The sequence below is a fragment of the Chrysemys picta genome, chromosome 1, assembly GCF_011386835.1.
Source record: "Chrysemys picta bellii isolate R12L10 chromosome 1, ASM1138683v2, whole genome shotgun sequence".
In the NCBI taxonomy this organism is placed as follows: domain Eukaryota; kingdom Metazoa; phylum Chordata; order Testudines; family Emydidae; genus Chrysemys; species Chrysemys picta.
Window position 1 is genome coordinate 283,527,753 of NC_088791.1, and position 16,969 is coordinate 283,544,721.

Here is a 16,969-nt window from a genome sequence, read left to right on the forward strand (position 1 = left end):
AGGAAGTGTATTTTACATCTAGCATGTTTCGGCCAGACTACTGGCCAAAATGTTAGAAATACTTTATTTCATTGGCACAAACACTCACATAAAACCCCAGAAAGCTAGTACTGTTGTTATGCCTGATTCTAAAGTTTATATTTTAAGCTTCAGAAATTGTGTGCTGGGTCTTCTGCCACACTGAGAAAACCTTCAGTTAAAAAATGCCTCTATGTAAACAGCCACACAAATAACTGAGACGATTTCCTTACCACTGCTATAACAAAGGAACAAATTTGGATTTTTTCCCTACCCTGTTAGGGAATGCATTTCAATTTCACTATAAACCCTCTCTATACATCTATAGAACAGAAAATGTTTGAATAATATGCAAACACTAACTGTGGTTACTGTTGGTTAGGAAAGGGGCAAAAAAGTAGACAAGAAGCAAAGATCCATATGACTGAAAATCAGGGTATCTTTCAAATATATCTTTACTAATATCGGGGTGCTGGAACAATTTGTATAATGGGGTGGGGGAGGTGCTAAGAGCTATTGAACCCAAATGTTAACCCTGTATATGATAGGAACCACTTCAATCCAGGGGATGCAGCTATGACTAACATGCCATCTGCAAAGAGACATGTACTAAGAGCTTTTAGCTGAAGTATTTGGGCATTTGTTAATGAATAAGCTCCTTCTCTATTCCCAGGAGAGTACAAAGAGCCTAAGCTAGTATCCATACTCACCCCTTGCCTAGAGTTTGGCTTTAGTGGTCACTTATAAACAACATAACCATTCACTTTCTCCTCAGGTTTGACTATTCTCCATTAACTACCTTCCTCAGCCAGTTTTATTCTAACAGGCAGAGTTTGGTCTACTCCCTTTATATCCTGGGTGTAGTTAATTAAACCCACCTCTAAGAATGACTCAGCAATAATTCCTCTGCTTCTTAACACAGAGGTTTAGCAATTTATGTTTGGTTGCCAAGGTTTTAGCATCACTTGTTTTACACCAGGGATTCTCAAACTAGGGCTCGGGACCCCTCAAGGGGTCACGAGCTGTCAATCTCCACCCCAAACCTCGCTTTGCCTCCAGCATTTATAATGGTGTTAAATTTATAAAAAAGTGGTTTTAATTTATAAGGGGGGTCACACTCAGAGGCTTCCTATGCGAAAGGGATCACCAGTACAAAAGTTTGTATCCAACGTGTATTAAATACATGAAAAAGAACAAGAAAAAGAAAAAAACAACCAACAGTTGAGTTTTCATTGTAAGAGTTTATCTTACATCCTTCCTCTAATTGTATGGACTTCTAAAGGGAAAAATTTGATTCTTAAGCTACTATGAAATGTTCTTGCTGGAAAAAAAGGGAAAGTTCATTTTAGATTGTACCTTTCAATTTTTATTGTTCAAGTCAGACCCTGTATCTTTTTTTAAGACAAACACTTACTGAAAGGAAAGAAGAGGGAAAAAAGAAACAGCACAAGATAGAAAATGCAGTTTCCATCTACAATACTTGCAGTTATGGGAACACCACAGGGTACAGCAAACAACATTGCTTTTATCTTGCTAGACTGGTCACAGTAATAGTGTTTCAAGGTAAAATCTGCCCTGGTTGGCCATGCAAGTCTCCTATTAATCAGAAGGAGAAATATATATACTTGAGTTATATATGTGTGTGTGTGTCTATATGTATATTTATGTATATTTATATACATATAGACACACACCCATATATATAACTCAAGTATATATACTTGAGCAACAGAAGCCTGAATTATCACTAGTTTGTGGTATGTGTGTGTGTGTGTGTGTGTATACACCAGGATAAATTTTACTTTGAAACACTTTTGTGTGTGTGTATATATATATATATATATATATATATATATAAGGTGAAGGTATGCAAGTGTGTGTTTTGTACTGGCAGATTTTGTGTTGAGTTTGGGTGGGTGGTGAATAAGGGGTGTTAGCTGTGGTGAGGGGCTATGTGTGTTTAGGGTTATTGTATGTGCTGATTGTGGTCTTGTAATGGGAGACTCATGTTGGTTCATGTCTTGGGGGTTATACTGATAAATGTATTGATTTCTGCAATTGGCAAGTACTCTGGTGAGGGGCTATGCATATTGCGGTTGTTGTGTGTGCCTGTTGTGTTGTTTTGAGGGTTGTTGTGTTGATTTTTGTGTTGAAGGGGTTGTGTTTGGATATTTAGTGTTATGTGGGGGTTGTGCTGGGAGATTTGTGAAGGTAATTATTGAGGTATATGTGCTGCCATAAGGGTCATATGTGTTTGGGGTTATTGCTTGTGCTGGTTGAGTTGTTTTCTGGGTGGTTTTGAAGAACTGTCACAGTCGGGCCAAATAATCCATCCTCTGTGCAGTCTCCCTCATACAACTAATTTAATTGGCTGTAGAGTAAGGGTGGTGATTGGTTGAGTTACCTCTGATATCACAATGGTCTAAGGCTCTTGGCAAAGTATAGATATAGGCCCTGGTATCACATTGGGGTAATTTGTAAAGTCAAAATGGGTGAGAACTTAAAAAAAACATGGATGATCATCCCAGTGATGATTGATCATGGTGATACTCTGAACAAAAGGAGCTCTCAGTCATGCTTGTAACTGTTTCCATTGCTTCACATTGACTCAGACATTCTAGGCTTCAGAGTGACACACAAGTGACTATTGGAATCTTATTTTGTGTATACCTCTCTGTCTCTCTCTCCAGAAGTGACAGAGGGAGGAGGACCATGGTGGGCACAAAATTGATACAAAAGGCTGCACGTGTTGGGAGCCTTAGGGTATGTCTACACTACGAGAGTAGTTCGATTGTACTTAAATCGAATATGTGGAATCGATATTACGAAGTCGAACGTGTGTATCCTCACTAAGGACAGTAATTCAACTTTGTGAGTCCACACTAACGGGGCAAGCGTCGACATTGGAAGCGGTGCACTGTGGGCAGCTATCCCCCAGTTCCCGCAGTCCCCTCTGCCCATTGGAATTCTGGGTCGAGCCCCCAATGCCTGCTGGGGAAAAAATGTGTCGAGGGTGGTTTTGGGTAACTGTCATCATCCAACCGTCACTCCCGCCCTCCCTCCCTGAAAGCGCCGGCGGGCAATCAGTTCGTGCACTTTTCTGGTGAGTGACAGTGCGGATGCCACAGCACTGCAAGCATGGAGCCCACTGCGACCATCGCTGCAGTTATGGCCATTGTCAACACCTCGCACCTTATCATCTACCTTTTCCAGAGGCAGATGCTGAGAAATCGGGCGAGGAGGCTACGGCAGCGCGGTGAGGACATGAAGTCTGAGAGTGGCACAGACCTCTCACAAAGCATGGGACCCCACGCCATGGACATCATGGTGGCAATGGGTCATGTTGATGCTGTGGAACGGCGATTCTGGGCCTGGGAAACAAGCACAGACTGGTGGGACCTCATAGTGCTGCAGGTCTGGGATGAATCACAGTGGCTGCGAAACTTTCGTATGCGGAAGGGAACTTTCCTGGAACTTTGTGAGTTGCTGTCCCCTGCCCTGAAGCACAAGGACACCTGGATGCGAGCAGCCCTGACTGTCCAGAAGCGAGTGGCCATAGCCCTCTGGAAGCTTGCAACGCCAGACAGCTACTGGTCAGTCGCGAACCACTTTGGCGTTGGCAAATCTACCGTGGGGGTTGCTGTGATGCAAGTAGCCAACGCAATCGTTGAGCTACTGCTGTCAAAGGTAGTGACCCTTGGAAACGCCCAGGTCATCATAGATGGCTTCGCCACGATGGGATTCCCAAACTGCGGTGGGGCTATAGATGGAACTCACATTCCTATCCTGGGACCGGACCACGAGGCCAGCCAGTACATTAACCGAAAGGGCTACTTTTCAATGGTGCTGCAAGCACTGGTGGACCATAGGCGACGTTTTACAAACATCAACGTAGGATGGCCGGGCAAGGTTCATGACACTCGTGTTTTCAGGATCTCTGGTCTGTTTAGAGGGCTGCAGGAAGGTATTTACTTCCTGGACCATAAAATAACCCTTGGGGATGTGAAGATGCCTATAGTGATCCTCGGGGACCCAGCCTACCTGCTAATGCCCTGGCTCATGAAGCCCTATACAGGCGCCGTGGACACTGAAAAAGAACTCTTCAACTGCCGTCTGAGCAAGTGCAGAATGGTGGTGGAGTGTGCTTTTGTACGTCTCAAGGGGAGATGGAGAAGCTTACTGACTCGCTCTGATCTCAGTGAAACCAATATCCCCATTGTTATTGCAGCTTGCTGTGTGCTCCACAATCTCTGTGAGAGCAAGGGGGAGACCTTTATGGTGGGGTGGGATGTTGAGGCGAATAGCCTGGCCGCTGATTACGCCCAGCCAGACAGCCGTGCGACTAGAAGAGCCCAGTGGGACGCGCTGTGCATCTGGGAGGCTTCGAAAGCTAGGTTCCTCAGTGAGCAGGGTAACCTGTGACTGTTAAGTTTGTTTAAAGAGAAGCTGAACCTGCCCCCGTTTCTTTACCCACTTACTGTTGACTATCCTCTCCAACTACATACCCCGTTCACCCCGTCCCCCCCTTTCCAACACACATTTAAAAATAAAATAAATGGAACTTTGTTAATGAACACCGTTTCCTTTATTACGGATTTCGCAGTAAAGTGTTGAAACTGGGACACAGACTGTGGTGGGGAGTGGGCGTAATGATGGAAAGAACGCTTCTAAACTCGAGGAATGACAGGCTCCTGCTCCTAGAGAGGTCCGCAGTGGTGGACTGGTTGTTTTAACAGAGCCTGCCACCCCTCCTTTTGGGGACTCTGTGTGTGGGGGCTATGTGACTTTGTGGTGGGGGAGGACAGTTACAGATCCCCTGCTGCGTGGCTCTGTGATCCAGGATAAGGACCACAGCATAAAATCTCTATCCGCCCTCCCCCACCACAAGGTCACATGCCCCCTACCCCCCCCCCCGAACATGAAAACCACCTCCCAGACTGACCCAGGTGCCTAGTGTGTGTGACCTTCTGCTGAACCTGCCCCCCGTGTCTGTACCCTGGTAAAGGTGACTGTCCTCTCCAATTACCAACCCCCTTCCCCCCATTCAAACACACTCTCCCCTAAAAGAACATGATGGAAACAGTAATTAACAGAAACATATCTTTTATTAGCAACTACACAGTTAGGGGATGAAACTGGGACGGGGGCTTGGGTGAGGCGGGAAGGAAAGGACTTATCAAATTTTTGGGAATGAGAGCCTTCTGGTACTTGAGCAGTCTGCAGGGGTGGAGTGACAGTTTTCACGGCCCCTGATGCCCCTCCTTCTTGGGACTTTGCGTGAGGGGCGTATGGGAGTTTGTGGCGGGGGAGGGCGGTTAGAGATAGACTGCAGCGGGGCTCTGTCCTCCTGCCTCCGGTCCTGCAGAACATCCACAAGGCGCTGGAGCGTGTCCGTTTGCTCCCTCATTAGTCCAAGCAGCGTTTGAGTCACCTGTTGGTCTTCCTGCCGCCACCTCTCCTCCCGTTCGCTGTGTGCTCACTGGTATTGCGACATGTTCTCCCTCCACTGGGTCTGCTGGGCCGCATCGGCTCGGGAGCAGCCCATAAGTTCTGAGAACATGTCGTCCCTTGTCCTTTTCTTTCTCCGCCTAATCTGCGCCAGCCTCTGTGAGGGGGATGCCAGGGTAGGTCGGGAGACAGTCGCAGCTGTGGGATGCGAAAAAGGGAGTGAATTTCTCACAAAGATAATTTTTTGTGAACAATGAACATAGTCTTTCTCTGTGAACAAGACCTGCACAGCACCTATCACATGCGCACACAGGACAAGGTCGAATTTTCGGCCTTCACATTCAGTGCCTGGGGTCTTTCAGTGGAGATCAGACAAGCGGGGCAGGACAGCGGAATTCGGGTAGCAGGCTGACTTGGTAAGCCGTAGACTTTTGGCTGCTTAAAACTTAAATTAGAGCAGTGCCCTCCTTTCACGTTCAAAGCAATGCTCCTATCGTTGGGCAGTTCCTGCTGCCGGCAATCCGGCAAGCATGAACTCTGCCCCTGTCCCACCCCCTCACGGCTGTCCCTGGGAAAGATCCCTCTCCTGCCTCCACCGCGTGGCGGTAAACCGCCAGTGACAGTTCTGTAAAGGAACAGTCAAGCAGTCCCAATAGTAATATTCCCCTAATTCTAAGCAGGTCACCATGAGCGACATCACTCTGCTGAGAATTTCTGAGACCGAGAAAGAACACATGCTGCGTGAAAGCCAGCAAAAACCAGGGCCATATGCCGCCATGCTCTGCAAGGAGCAGTCCTACCTGCCACAAATAAACAAACAAATGTATAAATAAATAAAAAGCAAACAAAAAAAACAACAGACATATGGCACCACTGGAAGAAAGCACCAAGGGTGACTTCTCTGCTCACTCACCCCTAGAAATGGCCCTTTTGCTCAGGATATTTCCATGGAGATGACAATGTCTTCTGACTCTTCATTTGCTCCAGTGAGAATGTCTGGATCAGGAGCAAGGAGGGCCACTATTGTGTAAGGAGAGGAAATCTCTTCTTCCCAGTGTGCAGTGGTGCAAGCAGCAGTAGGCATTATAGATATTTTGATGCTAGGTGATGCGGTGATGATGGATGTCGATACTCCATTTCCCATGTCATCCTCCAAACCCGCTGCCAAATATCCAAAAAGGGTGGCAGCCTTGTCCCATTGGATGTGACCAACAAAACTTATTCCTCATGGCCCATGTATGTACATTTCTTCTCGTCCTAAAAACATTTTGGCTTGTTGCTATGACAACTCCAACCTCACAAAGAGTTCTAATTCACATCACTATTTGTACTTTGTTCTGTGCTTTCTTTCAATAGCAATTTTACATACCATGGCAGTAGGATAAGGTTACCTTCCTACCATCTTTCACAAGGATGGACAGTTTGAAGATTTTGACCCATTACAGGGTTCAAGATCTTTACCACCCAACCCCCAACTGGCACCTTGAAAACCTTTCATTTTGGGATTCAAATAATGGGAAGGAAGTGGGTGTGGAATTTGATTATAACAGACTGACAGCCATCTGCACACTCTCCCTCTCCCTCTCTTTCTCCCCTGTGTCAATGAGTGTGTGAAAAACATGTATTTAATTTGGAGTGTAACCAAATATTTATGGTGTATATATGCTACATTATTGAAATGGCTTTCCCTTCCCCTCTAACTGTGATGCAAGTGGGTGTGATTTGAGAGATAAACTGGAGGAATGGAAATTAAAACAAAGTGTTCTTTTGGTGGGCAGTGCTGCTATTTTCCAATTTTATAGAAGGCAGCCATTGCTGTGTGAGGGTTCATGCTGTGTTAAAGTTTGTTGGATTTTTAGAACATCTAATCTTGGCTCATTCCTTCAGATAACCCAATGCTTTAATTTGTTTAGTTAGGTGAACTGCAATTCTAGATTTCCTCAGAGACTATGCAAAGAATATAGGGAAAATTTTTCAGACACACCAACATGACTTAGGAGCCTAAGTCACATTATTAAAAGTTTATAGATTTACAAAGGTATTTAGATGCCTGAAAATGCAGATAGGCACCTAGTAAGTTTTTGAAAATGGGAGTTAGTAGCCTAACCATTTTAGGTACTTTTGTCAATCCTACTGGAGCTCAGATCTTCAAAAGGTATTTAGGTGCCTAACTCCCATTAATTTCAATGGTAATTAGGTAACAAAATACCTTTGCAAACTTGGCCTAAATGCCTATATCGCCCTTTAGACATCTAAATAACTTTGCAAATCCAGCCTTAAACACTTAGGAGGCAAGGCCCCATTGATTTACAGTGAGATTTAGGGTGAAATTTTCAAAAGCTCCTAAGTGCTAGCTAGATCCACAAAGCGGATCTACCTTTAGGTGCCTCACCTCCCAAAGGAATTCACATCCTTGAGTTAGGTGCCTAGGGTCCCTATACAATGCATGGGGAGAGATAGGAGCCTAAAAACAGGGATCACAGAAGCCAACATGCTGAGCCAGCCAGTAGAAGGAGGATAGGTCGTTTCAAAGTAGGGAAGCATATACCTCCCAGTCGGAGGGAGCTACCTATCTAGTTTCTCAGCCACGAACCTGCACCTTGAGTTAGGTGGGGATAAAAACAGAGAAAGAGGTGGTAGTACCTAATAGCCCAGTGATTAGAAAACTCTCCTGGGTTGTGGGAGACATGCATTCCAATTCCCACTCTGATTTGAAGCAGAGACTTGAACTGAGGACACCCACATGAGTGCCCTAACCACTGGGGTAGGTCTTTCTCAACCTCTCCTGTTGAAGCTGTTCCACTTTGTGTGAAATACTTAAAAGTTCCTTGAACCAACAAGAGAATAAGAATGACTCTGGAAGCCATGTGGTTAAGGAACTCATTCAGGAGGTGGGAGACTGTGGTTCAAGTCCCTGCTTTGAATTAGGCAGATGGGGATCTAAACCAGCATCTCACACATCCTAAGCGATCGTGCTTAACACTGAGCTATTAGATATAAGGGAAATCACCTATTTATCAGCTGGGTCCTGTGTGGGTTTGGCATGTCCTGAGAACACCTATCAGATTGTGTGAGATAGGAAGGGGAATGTGGCAGTTAGAGGTGCTTAGTCATGATCTATGCATTGCGTAGTTCAGTAGTGTCAGGATTGGGCATCTGTTTGTATCTCTACAGGAAGAAACTGAAGATCCTAGGAACGTTTGGTGCCTACAGGGTAAGGCAGCAGCCGATCAGGGAGTTTGAAGATATAAATGTTGGACTTGCACACCTAAAGTGCCCAATTAGAGGCAAGATCCACAAAGAGATTTAGGCATCTAAATCACTTTTGAAAGTGGAACTTTAGCTTCTGCCCACATGGTGCCCCTGAGTGCTGGATCAGAGGGACTGGGGAGCCTAGATGGACTTCCTCTCTTGCTTATCTCTCCTCCCCCACAAGTTGGGGGGCTGCTTCCCCATATGAAGCCACTGGGTAGGGAAGGGGTGCTGCAGCTATGTACCAAGTCTGATGTGAGTATGAGGGTTTTTTCAGAAAAGGACAACTTGGCATTCTCCTCCTGCTATAGACACTCTAATAGATCCCTGATGTTCCCCATAGAGTTCCTGCTGCTGCTGTTGCTATGATGGGAGCAGAACCAGATCCTTTTGAATGTTCCATGGTTTTGGAAAGCTACAGTGGTTTTCCTGACTAGCCTGTGTCAGGTCTGGTGTACACACAGATTTTATTCTGGTTTAACTATTTCAGTTAGGGATGTGATTTTTTTTTACTAAAATATTCAAATTGACCCCCAATTGATCCATTGATAAAGGTGCTTCATGAAAGTATAGCTTCTTGTTGGTGTTTTTTAACACTTAGAAATGCCAATCAGATTCTACCAAGTTGCAAAGGACATGGAGCCTGAGGGACTTCTCCCTGTGGAATATCAAAGTCCCAGTGCAAACTTTGCCGGTTTTAATGCTTCTCAAAGAAAAGGTCACAAGAATCCTTTGTAATCATAAGTGTTAGGCAACATTAACATAATAGTTTCTACCAGTTCATCCTATAGTCGGACTATTTTTGTGTGTGGAAGACAATGAGAGTTCCACCATAACTACATTTCATGAGATGTTTAATGAAATAAAAATAAAATCCAGACTGTATTGTAGAATATAACACTCTTATAACTGATTTTTCTTATCCAATGATAGAAAAAAAAGTAAAGCCATCAAAACATACTGTGACAGTCTGTACACCTATGTTCACCCCTTGTACAAGATTATGATACATTTTATACAAAGTATGCCTTGTGAGGTATCATTTGAAAATTCATAATTTGCTGATCATTATTGTCCTGGTAAAATATGTGTTGCAACATTGCATATCAAGTTATAAAATTCCTCTGGATGTTATTACTAAGAAGTTCCAATTCTGGGGAGCAGCCACAAACCAGTTTCTCAGAGACAAAATGAAATCTTACGCCTCAGCCAGGCATCAACAAAACCAAATGGACCATCACCTAGTTAAGTGGCGGGCCAGGCCAGTTTGTTTATCTGCTGCATTGGCAGGTTCGGCCAATAGCGGCTCCCACTGGCTGTGGTTCGCTGCTCCAGGCCAACGGGGGCTGCAGGAAGCAGCACGGGCTGCAGGATGTGCTGGGAGGCTAGACCTGGCCGATGATAATATTCCTAAGCTTTAGCTGTGTGCTGTAAGCTCCATAATATTTGTGAAGGGTAGGGCGAAAGCTTCACTCAGGGCTGGACCACTGAGGCTCAGCGCCTGGAGGCTGAATTTGAACAGCCAGAGACCAGGACTATTAGAGGGGTGCAGCATGGGATGTCTTTAGGCAGCAATTTGAAGCTGAAAGCCACTAAAATTTGTTGCTATGCTCGGAAGTGCAGTGCTTATAATGCTAGGAGGTGATTGTGATTGGTGCAGACGATACACTATGAAGCTGTAAGAAAATTGCCTGTTGCTTTGTAGGGCTCTGTTTGCTTTCAATTAATGGAATAAAGATAGCTTTCAAACCAAAACAACTCTCTTATTAAAAAACAACAACCAGAGGATAGAGACAAAAAAAAATATCAGCACTGGGGGGGGTGTGTGTCCCGGGACGTTTAAAGACTTGTGTATGTCCAGGTATCATATGCAACCTTCTCCTCTGGAGTACAGTGCAGTGGGTACTGTACTTCAGCAGGGCTAAACTGCAGAGGAGTGGGTACAGGGAGTCCATAGGGCTGGACTGTGATGGGGTAGGAGTGGAATGCAGCAGGTACATACTGGAGTCAGGAAGTTGATAAGAGTGTATTGGTGGTGTCTGAGGGAGGTACATGGGAAAGAGTGTTGCAACAGTGGCTGCAGGGGTGGGCGGGCGTGGAGCTGCTCAGTTTGCAGTGCTAGTAGCACCTGGAGCATGTCCGCTTGGCACTCCATAACTTTTAAGAGCTGCTCCATGGCTTCGTTCTGGTGCACCGCATTCTCCTTTTGGTCCCTCTTCTCGCTGTCCCACCACTCCTTCAATTGTTTTTTGGCCGCAGAGTTCATGATATCACACAAAAAGTCCTCTTTAGTTCTTCGTGGCCACTTTCTAATTCTGCGCAGCACACAGATCACTGATTTAAAACACAGCCACTATTCACATACCTGTCACTAACCAGGCAAGCACACATGAGCCACAAGACCCCCCCCCCGAATGGTGAGTAACCACAGGGGCAGGTACTGTACACTAGGCACGTGGCTCTTGCGGAGAGCCATCACTGTAGGGGGCACCTTATAATCACTCCTGTCCCCACATTTTCCACAGCTGCTTTACTGTGCAGAAACTTGCCAGCGTAGACAAGGCCTTAGACTGCTGAAACATGTGGTGAGATAGATTTTGATTTGAATTCACTTAGCTTTAATTTAACCTATTTTAACCTAAAATAACCTATTCTGAATCTTATACCCCATTACTTGTATTCACTTAAAATCTTTTTCTAGTAAATACATTTGTATTATTGTTTTATCTAAACCAGTATGCTTGGGAAATGACATTTGGGATAACAGGATTTGTGCTTATCATTTTCTATTAGTAAAACGATGGACCGTATATGAGCTTGTATAGTGTAGGAGAGTGGAAGACGTACATTTATGGGGAAAGTCTAGGACTGGGAATTTGCTAGTGTTGTTCTGCAGTATAATTCAAGAGTGGCTGGCTATAGCACTCACACAATATAACTGGGAGTAATTTATATGCTGCAGATTGTGTGTGAGCAGACCAGGGAGTGGTAGCTCTGACAGCAAAGCAGTGTAAAAGGACCCCCAGGTTGGAGAACTGAGGGGAAACAGCTGTTCATCAGTTCAGATGTACCCTGGGTAATGTCACATATACCTTAATCTGTTTTAGGAAACACAAGCTGTACACAAGAAAAAATGTAACAGGTATAAGAATACAGGTGTAACCTACATAGAGGGGGAGGTAAGTCAATGTACTTACCAATTATGTGATACAGAACTTCTCTAGCTAGCTAGCGAACAAGGTGCAACAAACAGGAGAGCTTGAGAGGGATATCTCTTGCTGAAGGAGTGAGTAGTAATTGTCAGGGTGTGGGGGTGAGCTTTTCTGTGTGTGTTTGATTTTTTTTTTTTTTAGCTTGCTTAAAGTTTACAGTGTGTTTTGTTGGGGATTGAGTGTTGAGGACTGTCTGGAAGTGGGGGACAGGACTACTAGCTGTTAGCTGAGTGGGCACTAGCAATGCTCAGCTTCCTGTCCTTTGATTCTTGATCACCCTTCCCCTGTGTGGGCAGGAAGGGGGCAGGGCTGACCTAGGAGAGAGGGCTTAAAAGCCAGATGCTAAGTGACCAAGGAGAGCTAGCAAACAGGGAAGTCTGAGGGGGAGATTCCCTGCTGAAGAAGAAGAGAGAAAGGCAGCATTGCCAATGCCAAAATTGCTCCTGGCTGCCCCGCCTGCTCCTGTGTCTAGATGGAGAACTAGACCATAGGTCATGTCTAGTTCATGGTATGGATTTGAGGAGACTGTGGCCTGCATTTCCCTGTCATTGAAATCCAGGCTGGGGAGACCATCAAGTGTGAGAGGTGTCTACTGGAAGAATCTCTGAGATAGCAGGTGGGCAGAGTTACAGGAAGAGGTATCTTGTCTGAGGAGCATCTGTGTGGACAAAGAATTTTTGGAAAACATACATACCAAGACCTCCAAGTTTGAGGGGAAAAGTCAGACTGGAGAGGACTGCAGTAGCACCCCTATGGGAGGTGGAAGTGGCTCCTTCACAGGGAGGAAAACTGGCTGCTGGTTACTTTGACAGCAGGCAGTGCTCTGTCCCTACTGCAAACCCACTGTCCATACCGTTAATAAAACAGTATGCTGGCCCGGCAACAAGGGATGATGAATCTCCCCCAAAGGTGGAGGAGCAGAAACCATTTACCCCAATGCTGAGGGGATTTCAGACACCACTCCTAAGAGGAAATGAAGGGTGGTGATGGTAGTGATTGGTGACTCCCTTCTAAGGGCGATGGGAAAATCCATCTGCCAGCCTGCTCTCTAATGCTGGGAGATATGCCACCTTCCAGGGGCTCATATCTGTACCATTATGCAAGGATTGCCAAGGATCATCCATCCATCTGACTACTATCCCATACTGCTAATGATACTGCAAGGTATAAATTCTGCAGATTAGAGGTGATAACTGGGCACTGGGAGTGAGGGTGAAGGAATTAGGACCACGGCTGGTGGTCTCATCAAACCTTCTGGTCAAGGATACAGGCCCTGGCAGAGATAGACACATCCTGGAGGTAAATTCATGACTGCACGGATTGTGTTGCCAGGAGGGCTTCAGCTTCCTCAGCTAGGGGATCCTGTTCCAAGAAGTACTTCGGAGCAGAGATGGGGACCACCTACCAAGGAAAAGGAAGAGTGTTTTTGTGTACTGACTTGCTAACCTAGTGAGGCAGGCCTTAAATTGGGTTCAATGGTGGCAGGAGACAAAAGCCCACAGGTAAGTCCAAAACATGGAGACTGGGGTGAAGGGTCAGATCTGGGGGGAACATAGGCAATCACAACAGGGACAAAGGAGAGATGAGGTACTATAGAGGGGACATGTAATAAACATCTTAGATGTCTGTATACTAATGCAAGAAGTATGGGGAATAGCAGGAAGAACGAGAAATCACAATTATGACATAATTGGCATCGCTAAGTGGGATAATTCAAATGAATGAAATATTGGTATAAAAGGGTACTGCTTATTCATGAAGGACAAATGGGAAAAAAGGGAGGAGGTGTTACTGTCTATATCAAAGATGTATACATTTGCACTGTGGAAGTGGAAGCAGACCTGTTGAAAGTCTCTGAGAAAGGATAAAAGCGGTAAAAAGAAGGGTGATATCATGGTAAATAGAAGAACAGGAGGACTTGTGGCACCTTAGAGACTAACAAATTTATTAGAGCATAAGCTTTCGTGGACTACAGCCCACTTCTTCGGATGCATATAGAATGGAACATATATTGAGGAGATATATATACACACATACAGAGAGCATAAACAGGTGGGAGTTGTCTTACCACCTCTGAGAGGCCAATTAATTAAGAGAAAAAAAACTTTTGAAGTGATAATCAAGCTAGCCCAGTACAGACAGACAGTTAGATAACAAGTGTGAGAATACTTACAAGGGGAGACAGATTCAATGTCTGTAATGGCTCAGCCATTCCCAGTCCTTATTCAAACCGGAGTTGATTGTGTCTAGTTTGCATATCAATTCTAGCTCAGCAAACCAGTGGGAGAACACTTTAACCTGTCTGGTCATTCAGTGACAGACCTGCGGGTGGCTATATTACAACAGAAAAACTTCAAAAACAGACTCCAACGAGAAACTGCTGAGCTAGAATTGATATGCAAACTAGACACAATCAACTCCGGTTTGAATAAGGACTGGGAATGGCTGAGCCATTACAGACATTGAATCTGTCTCCCCTTGTAAGTATTCTCACACTTGTTATCTAACTGTCTGTCTGTACTGGGCTAGCTTGATTATCACTTCAAAAGTTTTTTTTCTCTTAATTAATTGGCCTCTCAGAGGTGGTAAGACAACTCCCACCTGTTTATGCTCTCTGTATGTGTGTATATATATCTCCTCAATATATGTTCCATTCTATATGCATCCGAAGAAGTGGGCTGTAGTCCACGAAAGCTTATGCTCTAATAAATTTGTTAGTCTCTAAGGTGCCACAAGTCCTCCTGTTCTTCTTTTTGCGGATACAGACTAACACGGCTGCTACTCTGAAACCTTTTATCATGGTAAATGTTTACTACAGACCAACTAACCAGGAAGAAGAGGTGGATGAGGCTCTTTTTAAACAACTAAGGCCTTGGCTACACTGGCGCTGTACAGCACTGCAACTTGCTGTGCTCAGGGGTGTGAAAACGCCCCCCGCCCCCCGAGATCAGTGAGTACAGCGCTCTAAAGTGCCAGTGTAATCAGAGCCTGCAGCGCTGCACGCTCGCTCGCAGTGCTGCAAGCTATTCCCCTCAGAGAGGTGGAGTACTTACAGCACTGCGAGACAGCTCTCGCAGTGCTGGCGGTGCGACTACACTCGCGCTTCACAGCGCTGCCGCGGCAGCGCTGGGAAGTCCTGAGTGTAGCCAAGGCCTAACAAAATCCTCCAAAACAGAAGACTTGTTAGTGATGAGGGATTACAACTACCAGAAATCTGTTGGGAAAATAATGTAGCAGAGCAGAGATTATACAACAAGTTTTTGGAATGCATTGGAGACTACTTTTTTATTACAGAAGGTGGAGAAAGCAATTAGTGGAGAGGCTACTCTAGATTTGATTCTGAGAAATAGGGAGGAACTAATTGAGAATTTGATGGTGGAAGGCAGGTTGGGTGAAAGTGATCATGAAATGATAGAGTTCATGATTCTAAGGGATGATAGGAGGGAAAACAGCAGAATAAAGACAATGGAGTTTAAGAAGGAAGACTATAGAAACTCAGAGAATTGGTAGATAAGATCCCATGGGAAGCAAGTATGAGGAAAAAATGATTTCTGGAGTGTGGCCAGTTCTTTAAAGAAACATTATTAAGGGCACAGGAGCACACATCTTAACACATAGGAAAGATAGGAAGTATAGTAAGAGACCATCCTGGCTTAACCAGGAGATATTCAGCGACCTGACACTCAAGAAAGAGTCATAAAATATAGAAACTAAGTAAAATTACAAAGGGTGAATATTAAAAAACAAACACAATCATTTCGGGAGAAAACTGGAAAGGCCAAGGGAAAAATAATGTTAAAGTAGCTAGGGGCATAAAGAGTAACAAATACATTTTACAAATACATGAGAAGCACAAGGAAGACCAAGGACAGAGTAGGCCCATTATTCAATGGCGAGGGAAAGACAATAGCAGAAAATACAGCAGTGGCCAATGTGTTAAATGTCTTTTTCGTTTAATTTTTTTACTAAAAACACTAGCAGTGATTGGACAACTAACATATTGACCATCAGTGTAAATGGGGAAGAATCTGATGCTAAAATAGGAAAAGAACAAGTTAAAAATTACTTAGACAAGTTAGAAATCTACAAATTGGCAGGGTCTGATTAAATACATCCTAGAATACTTAAGACACTGGCTAAGGAGATCTCTGAGACATTTGCCATTATTTTTGAGAATTTGTGGAGGACAGGAGAGATAGCCGAGGACTAGGAAAGGGCAAATAAAGTACCTACCTATAGAAAGGGGAATAAAGACAACCCAGGGAAGTATAGACCATTCAGCTTAATTTAGGTATCTGAAAAGACAATGGAGTAAATCAAACAATCAGTTTGTAAACAGATAGAAGATAAGTAACAGTCAACATGGATCTGTCAAGAACAAATCACGTCAAACCAACATTTGACAGGGTAACAAGCCTTGTGGATGGGGGGAAGTAGTACATGTCATATATATCAAGTTTAGTAAGGCTTTTGACACTGTCTCACATGACCTTCTCATAAACAAACTATAGAAACATAGCCTAGAGAAATGTGCTAGAAGATGGGGGCACAACAGGTTGGAAAACCATACTCAGAAAATAGTTATCAAAGGTTCAGAATAAAGCTGGAAGGGCATAACAAGTGAGGTCTCACAAGGATCTTTCCTGGGTCTCTTTCTATTCAATATCTTTATAAATGGTTTTGATAATGGCATAGAGAGTATACTTATAAAGTTTGCTAATGGTACCAAGCTGGGAGGGATTGCACATGCTTTGGAGGCCAGGATTAGAATTCAATATCATCTTGACAAACTGGAGAAATGATATGAAATAAATAGGATGAAATTCAATAAGGACAAATGCAAAGTAATAGACTTAGGAAGGAATAATCAATTGCACAAACACAAAATGGTATATGACTGCCTAGGAAGGAGTACTGTGAAAAGGATCTGAGGGTTATAGTGGATCAGAAAATATGAGTCAACAATGCTATACTGTTGCAAAAAAGGAAACATCATTCTGGGATGTATTAGCAGGAGTGTGGAAAGCAAGACACAAGAA